This window comes from Dipteris shenzhenensis, chromosome 27 (assembly GCF_047967505.1).
Source record: "Dipteris shenzhenensis isolate YYH24624 ecotype China chromosome 27, Dip_SZ_1.0, whole genome shotgun sequence".
Classification (NCBI taxonomy): Eukaryota; Viridiplantae; Streptophyta; class Polypodiopsida; order Gleicheniales; family Dipteridaceae; genus Dipteris; species Dipteris shenzhenensis.
Window position 1 is genome coordinate 49467914 of NC_141622.1, and position 8432 is coordinate 49476345.

Here is an 8432-nt window from a genome sequence, read left to right on the forward strand (position 1 = left end):
TGATAAGTGTAACAGCTCTCTTTCTCTTCACTAGTTGAATATTATGAGGAGAAGAGTAAGTTGTACTGTTGGTTGTTGAAAGAAGAAAGCTTTTTGCTTTTATCTTTCTCTGTTATGTCTACTTTTACCCTAAATTATACATTTCAAAGTTAATACACAGTCTGACTTGTCTGACTACCGTTGTTTTTGCATTTTCATGCTGTCTTGCATAGCTGATACATCTTTCTATTCTGGGTAAGTGCTGTGCTTAACACATTTGGCGATCTTGCCTCTAAACAACCTCGAATTACTCTGGTTGTGACAGGCCAACCGCCCAGCAGCTCAAAATGCATTCCGACTCCAGTCCGACAAGCAACTATGCTGCAGAACTCATGAGCGGAAACAGCACGTGAAGTCCTTCCAACATACAACACCACCATCGACCATGCTCAGACAGAGAAGGTGCAAAAATATGACATCTTCATCTAGACAAGGGTGGCGGAAGGTGATCGAAAGATATCACTACAGGCATCCGACTAGTTTGGGTTGACGACTTTCCACGGCGGCAAAGCACTCGACCGGAATTGTTTGCAACACCATCTGTCTAAAGCTGAGTAAAGTGACCTCTCTAAGATCACAGCTGACCACGTCATTGTTTTTCTTCGACGACAAGACACTACAGCACACTTGACAGAGTAGCAACAGTTTCTCATGGAAAGTCTCAAAACGAATGTCAGATGAGGACAATAGAGAACCTTACTTCACTTGAGAGAGAGCCCGAGCACAAGTTGAAGATCAATTAGAAGACAAAACAATCTTTGAATATTCCGACAACAGTACGGAGGATTCTGATTATGTTCCTAGCAACGTCAGCTCTTCATTAGATTCTATCAGGAGCTCCGAGTTCCAGGAAGCTGAAGCTGCGACGTCCAACTCCTGGAAACACTCAGCCTAGCTGAGGTCTTCATCTGGACTACTTGTGGGACTCACTTGGTCGCATGAATCTATTTAGCAACGAGGAGGTGACTGCTCGACCCAATACCTCCTCGACCTCAAAAGACGACAGCCTTCTCCACTTCTACAATCGGCTCCACCCCAACCACCACCCAGGATGTAGAACCCAATGATCAAGGCCGCGAAATTCGTAGGCAAGAAATGATACAACCCCGACAGCTACGTGAAACACGATGGGTAGCTAGCGGCTTAGCACAACTGCTGGATGTAGTTAAAAAGGAGAAATTTGTTGCTACATTTGAAGGGAAAGCTATGTCTTGGTTTATGCAATATGGTCTTGCACATTTTGCTACATATGATGAGTTAAAGCAAGCTTTTCTGGCAAGATTTCGCAAACAAAAGACGCCAAAAGCCGTTCTGAAAAGGTTGAGAACACTCAAACAAAAAGACCTTTTGGTAGAGGACTATGCCCAAAAATTTAGAAGTTTGAATAGGAGACTAGCAGCACCACAAGGGCCATCTAAATAGGAGACTAGCAGCACCACAAAGGCCATCTGAGGAACAGTTAGGAGATCACTTTTGCAAGGGTCTCAACAAGCAATTAAGAACTGCAGTGACAGAAAGAGATAAGGACAAAAGAGGAAAGAAGAAGAAGTATCAGGACTCCAACACAAAATTCGATGAAGAAGAAGCTTTCCAACTTAGAGGAGGATGACAGTGAAGAATCATCCTCAGACAACTCAGAGTCAAAGTCCGGTTCAGATGAGGATTCAAAGAAAAAGAAAAAGTGACACACCAACAAAAAGGCCAAGGCTAAAACAACTGGCAGAAAGAAACATAGCTCAAAAGGAGACTCAAAATTAGAAAGGATAATTAAGGAGCAACTTAAGAATCTCGGGGTGTCACGAAAATAGGATCGAACTCCTTGCAGATTCTTCCCGAAAGACAACTGCAATGAAGACAAGTGTTGGTACAATCCCAACTTTCAAGGACGACTACCCACACATATGCAACCGGCTAATGCTCCAGCACCTCCTACCATCAATCAAGTATAAATGGGAGCGCCACAACAAAAATGATACAATAACACAAGAAGACCACAAAATAAGAATTGGGGACCACCAGCAAGACCCAATGCCAACAAGCCTTGCACTTATTGTGGAGTAGCATGACACCGGTAGGGACCTTCGTGTGAATTGTGGTGCAAACACAGAGGAGAACGGGGTATACCGATAGTGCAATACAACCAAAGATCAGGGCAGGAGAAGCAAGCTCCACTAGGAACTAGAATCAATGCAATCCTCCTCGAAACAATCTAGGAAGAGCATGAAGACGTGACAACTCCGCCAATGATAGGTCATACCGACCCACCTATGGTCGAAGCTATGGTCATGACCCGATCAAAGGGCAAAGTTCCAGAGGATACTGAACATAAGCATAACCCCCCAAGCAATGCAAATCAACCCATTGATTGGGTGCATAAGGAGAAAATCGGACAACAAGCACTTGAACACATCCAAGAGATTAATGCAGCCAAAGTAGCCATGCATGGAAAAGAAAGGATGGTAGATACCTTACCCCTTAACTCCCACCAACAAGGGTAGCCTAAGACGAACAAGCCAACATGCCAGAATGCCAATGTCCAGTCATAGGCCGATGATGATCGGAACAAATGGGAACCCCATCCGACCAAGACACCAGAAGCAACAAAAAGGGCAGTGGGCATACCCTCTCAAACCGAGGTACACCTTAAAGGTACTAGGATCAAACATAACTCCCACAATAGCAAAGGTTTATCTGGTGCATTGTTTCAAGCCTTGCTAGAATCCCAACTTAGCATGACGCTAGATCAACTTCTAACCTTGGTACCAGCTTTCAGAGATGATTTAATATTTAGGCTATAGGAAAAACCAGTACCTCTCACAATTGATGAGCAGCCTGCCAACTCACTTGAGAAAAAAGATTCGGAGACTTATGCTTCCATGGTAGAAGAGGTGGAGTACAAAGTAGAAAAAAGATTCGGAGACTTATGCTTCCATGGTAGAAGAGGTGGAGTACAAAGTACCCACTATCCAAGTGGAGCACAAGAGACATAAAATCCCCAACGTCCTTTTGGATGGGGGATCTGGTGTCAATATCTTATCTGAATCTTTATACAAAACGTTTTGTTGTCATGAACTCGTCCCAGTACCATTTCAAGTTAAAATGGTAGATCAACGAAGGATCCAACCTTTGGGAATCATGAGAAATCAAGAATCACAGTCCATGGACTAACTTTTCCAGTGAGTTTTGTCATACTCAAAATGGAAGGAGAAGACGACGCTTACCCAATGTTGCCCGGACAACCATGGCTCAAAGCTGCTAAGGTGAAACAAGATCGGGGAGTAGATCATATTACAATCCAAAGAGGTAAGAAGAAATACAAGATTCCATTGGTACATAAGCACCCGATCCCTCGAACGATGCAACCACTCTAGGCTGAAGGAACATGGTTATCGAGCTCGAAGAAGATGAAGAAGAGTAATTTTTACAAAGAAACCCATCTCTAGTACCTCTTTTTGAGATAGATGTAGTCAAGATTATGGATAAGTACAAAACCGACAATAATCCTCAGACAGGACCCAATTTGACCAACAAAACTCATAGGGGGATGCAAAATGGACAAGAGTCCGCCGGATCAAACTTAGAAGTCAGATGGTACTAATGCCAAATAGACTAGTTCAATGAGTGCATCCACAACTCCATTGGACATAACAAAGAGCCAAGCTATTCTTGAGGCAGAAAGAGCATTTGCAAAACACATGAGCAAGAGCTCCAGTGTGAAGGAGGATGATCTAGATGCGATCAATCTAGGCTTTCCTGATGACCCGAAATTAGTCTATGTCAGTGCAAAATTGGAACAAACATTCAGAGTAGATTTGCACAAAATCTTAGTAAAATTCAAGGATGTCTTTGCTTGGCACTACACCAACATGAAGGGTGTTGATCCCTCCTGTCAGCACAAGATCAACCTAAAAAAAGATGTCGTGCTAGTGGTGCAACAAAGGTATCGGATGAATCCGAATTCTACCAAACAAGTCAAAAAGAAATTGGAAAAACTCATGAGTGTAGGCTTCATCTATCCTCTAGACAAAGTGACATAGCTCTCACCTATTGTCATTGTACCAAAAAATAATGGTAAGCTTAGAGTGTGTGTTGACTATAGAAAGCTCAATGCATCTACAATTACAGATCCATTCCCACTACCATTTTGTGACACTATGCTTGATGCAGTAGCTAGCCATGAGATCTACAGCTTCCTCGACGGGCTCAATGGTTACAACCAGATTTGAATGGCACCGGAAGACAAAGACAAGACAACTTTCATCACCGAATGGGGAGTGTTTGCCAGTAATGTCATGGGTTATGGTCTTAAGAATGGCCCTCCAACATTTCAAAAATGGATCCAAGATGTCTTCCGACCATATCTGACTGAATTCATGAGAGTTTTCTTGGGTGACTTTTTAGTCTTTGGAAGAAAGTCTGAACATCTCCACCATCTCTGACTATGCTTTGAGAAATGCAGGATTTCCCAACTAAGACTTAACTCTGATAAGTGTGCTTTGTAGTCAAATGAGGAGTACTCTTTGTTAGAAATGAACCTTGGTATGTGGTCCTAACTCCTCTCATGGTGCACCTTGGTAAAAATATGTGAAGTATTCAAGGGGCAAAGAGGCCCTTGGATGCGCAAGTCACACATGGATAATTGGGCTTAAGAAATCCCATAAGCATGGGATGATCATGGAGATCCTGGAATATAAGAAGGGTATTAGGAGACTCTCCCCATATCCCAACTGGCTCTTTTTGGGAGTGGGGAGGCATAGCGTGGCTAGGAGGTAAGGGTGTGGGATCCCTCGTACTCGGGGCTCCCTTAACATGTGGCAGCCATGCGATGGCTACCTACAGTGGTATCAGAGCAGGCAGTGGCCTGCGAACTATGGAGACAACATGTGGCAATGGCAACAGTAGAGACTGTTTGTGGAAAGCCACGTGTGGTGATTCTTGGGAGCTGCACACGCGGGAATTGATGACCCGTGTGTGCTATTTGTGATATGAAAAATTGGCACGGGAATTGATGGCCTGCGTCAATGAACTATGCAGTGTTGATTGGTGGCCTGGGCTCCTTGTGGGCGATTGCTTGTGATTGGCTGTTTAGGCCCTGAGTCGGTGTGCAGCATCTGTGGACTAACAGTTTGACATTCGTGGGGTTAGGCCCATGGGGGGTGTTAGTAAACCTTGGTATGTGGTCCTAACTTTTCTCATGGTGGCACCTTGGTAAAAATATGTGAAGTATTGAAGGGGCTAAGAGGCCCTTGGACGCGCAAGTGAAACGCGGATAATTGGGCTTAAGAAATCCCATAAGCATGGGATGATCATGGAGATCCTGGAATATCAGAAGGGTATTAGGAGACCCTCCCCATATCCCAGCTGGTTCTTTTTGGGAGTGGGGAGGCATAGCATGAGGCGAGGGTGTGGGACCCTTCATACTCGGCGCTCCCTTGACACATGGTAGCCATGCGACGGCTGCCTACACTCTTGGGAAATATCATCTCTGAAGATGGTATTACAATAGACCCAAGGAAGGTATCTGACAAAATATGAAGAGGGGAGAGGAGAAGAGTGGAGATGAGGAGAGAGGGCACAGCTAGAGAGAACACCACAAATGACTAACTGTACACTAGATTTAGTTGAAAATGTAGAATATATACAAACCCATTTAGGGCTAGGGTTAGGGCATCTAACCCTTTCCTTTATAGCACTCTATTGGGTTAGTGCTATGCACTTATGATCACATGATGGTGCTATGCACACATGATCACATGATGTTGAGCGTGAAATCTCAACACCTTCCCTCAAGATCAACATCATGAAGTAGGCCTTCAAGATGATGATTTTGGGAAATCTAAGAAGGACTAAATATTACATTCCATCACACCCCTTTAATGGGAATGTCCTTCCTGTGCACCAAACCTAGTTGGTGTTTCTCGAAAAGCTCTTTACCGAGTAATTTGGTAAAGGTGTCTGCAACATTCTTTTTGCTATCACAATGTTGCAGTATGATGTCACCAAGTAACACTCTTTCTCTAATGAAATGCTCTCTGACATCAATGTGCTTTGTCCTATAGTGATATACTAGATTCTTGGCCAATGCTTGAGCTGATTGATTATCACAGTATATTGTTGTTGGTTTCAACTCATCAAAGTAATATGTTTCTGACAATAGTCTTCTGAGCCATATAGCCTCACATGCACCTGTAGTGAGTGCTCTATATTTTGCTTTAGTCGAAGACAAAGAAACAGTTGGTTGTTTGTTTGACAACCATGATATAGCACCTTGACCAAGGAAAAATGCATATCCCTGTGTCGATGTCCTGGTCTCATGATCTTCGGCATAGTCACTTGTCACAGTATCCATGCAACCGTGGATGACTTCCTCTGTATTCTATCCCAAACTGTCTTGTACCTCTGAGGTATCTCAAGATTCTTTTGGCAGGATTCCAGTGAGACTATTTTAGCTTTGCCATAAACTGTGGTAGTGAACTTACTGCATAACAAATATCTGGCCATGTGATAGTTAGATATATAAGAGATCCGATGAGTTGCCTGTAGTATCTGTCATTGACTGTAGGCTTTTCTGAATCTTTTGTAAGTTTCAAACTCTGTTCCATGGAAGTGGTTGCAATCTTGCAATCTGCCATATGAAACCTCTTTAGGAGACTGTCAATATACTTGAGTCGACTCATAAATGTGCTATCTAAATCTCTCCCCATTCCAACATTTCATGTCGAACTTTGCAGATAAGTCTTGTTTTAGCTTTCTGGATGAAGCTATCCTTACTTCCTGTCACAATCATATCATCTATGTACAAAAGTGCAATAGTAATGTCTTCCCCTTGAACTTTGTAGTAGAGAGTATGATCTGCATTGGATTTCATGTATCCCAGATCAACAAAATACTTGTCGATTCTACTGTACCATCTTCTAGGTGCTTGCTTTAAGCTGTAGAGACTCTTTTTGAGATGGAGAACCTTATTCTCTTTTCCTGGTTCAGCATAACCTACTGGTTGTCGCATGTAGAATTCCTCATCTAGATAACCATTGAGAAATGCATTCTTGACATCGCGTTGGTACACATTCCATCTGTTGAGTGTCGCTGTGATATCAAGAACCGTATAGAATCCATGTTTGCTACTGGAGTAAAAGTCTCATCATAATCTTGACCATATTACTGTGCAAATCCTTTTGCAACTAGTCTGGCTTTGTATCTTTGAATACTTACATTTGGATTGTACTTCACTTTTTATACCCATTTGTTTGCTAGGGCGTTCTTTCCTGGTGGAAGGTCAGATAATTCCCAAGTATTATTCTTATACAAAGCATCCATTTCTTCATTCATAGTAGGAGCTTGCCATTCTAGCTTGTCTATTGCATCTTCGAAGTACACTGGCTCTTTTGTAGCCATGATGGTAGTCATAAGAGCATAGTTGATGGTTTCAGCCCAAATTGCTTTGCCTTTCTAAGCATATGTCAATCTGGCTAGAGGTCTGCTTTCCCTAGTAGACCATATGATCTGTTGTGGCTCTGCTTGGGGTGTTACAATGCTTGCTCTTCTTCATCAACCATTTCTGCAGATGACTGTGTAATCGGTGACTCTATCTCCTGTGTGTTTGAGGTTTTCCATTTTGATTCCTCATCAAAGATTACATCTTTGGAGATAATGACCTTGCTGTTGATGGGATCATACAATTTTTATGCTTTGCTTTCTTCACTATAGCTAACCATGATGCATTTGCGTTACTTCACATCCAATTTCCTGCAATGATCATCATGTATGTGGGCATATGCTATGCAACAGAGATGCCCAATGTGTGGCTTGTGTCCAGTGAATGCTTCATAAGGTGTCATACCCTGTATCGGTTCAGTAGGAAGCCGATTAAGTAAGTAGTTTGCTGTGGCTATTGCTTCTGCCCAATACTGATTCAGAAGATGCTTCTCACTAAGCATTACTCTAGCACTATTTGCTAAAGTACCATTCTTCCTTTCAGCTCTTACATTTTGCTAAGGAGTATCTGCACAAGTGAATTGTCGAATGCCACGACTTCTGCAAAAGTTCATGAATGGTGCAGACATGTATTCACCTCCTCTATCTGATCTCTTGATCTTTTTGCCTATTTGGTTTTCTACCATGGCTTTGAATTCTTGAAATCTCGAAAAAACTTCAAATTTCTCTTTAAAAAAGTAGACCGAACAATATCTGCTGTAGTCGTTGATGAAAGTCAAGTAATAAAGTGAACCATTGATGCTGCGGGTCTGGGCATAACCCCATACATCTGTATGAATCAAATCCAAAATACCTCATGCTTGAGAGGTACTTTTGCCAAAGTTGGTTCACTTTTGTTTGCCGAAGCAGCATGCTTTGCAAATTTTTCCAAGAAATTATAGCTTAGAAATCCCAATTGC